This window comes from Austrofundulus limnaeus, unplaced genomic scaffold (genome assembly GCF_001266775.1).
Source record: "Austrofundulus limnaeus strain Quisiro unplaced genomic scaffold, Austrofundulus_limnaeus-1.0 Scaffold84, whole genome shotgun sequence".
NCBI lineage: Eukaryota > Metazoa > Chordata > Actinopteri > Cyprinodontiformes > Rivulidae > Austrofundulus > Austrofundulus limnaeus.
This window is the reverse complement of record NW_013952486.1, coordinates 1,464,621-1,464,979: the sequence shown is the minus strand read 5'-3', so window position 1 is coordinate 1,464,979 and position 359 is coordinate 1,464,621.

The window sequence follows — 359 nt, the reverse complement described above, 5'->3', positions numbered from 1 at the left end:
GCCCAGGACCGCACCTGGCGGCCCGCCCTTCTTCAGGACCCCCTCCCCAAATGGCAGGTGTGTTTCAGATCAAATTGTTTTGAGGCTGTCTCTTTAAATTCAAACAAGGTGCCCCCCACCCCACTGGCTACATTTGCAAATTAATTAAAAGATGCCAACAAGGGAAGCCTTTTCCATTCAGCCTTACATGTTGGAGCCAGAGTGACGTAGTAGATCATAAAACATTATAGAAAGTACAGAAAACTGAATGAAGTCAAAATTATGACCCAAACAGAACATTAAGATATRTTTGCTTCACCAGGAGAGACTAAATTGCAATTTTCTGCACACCTAGACACTCCAAGTACACAACAAGATGT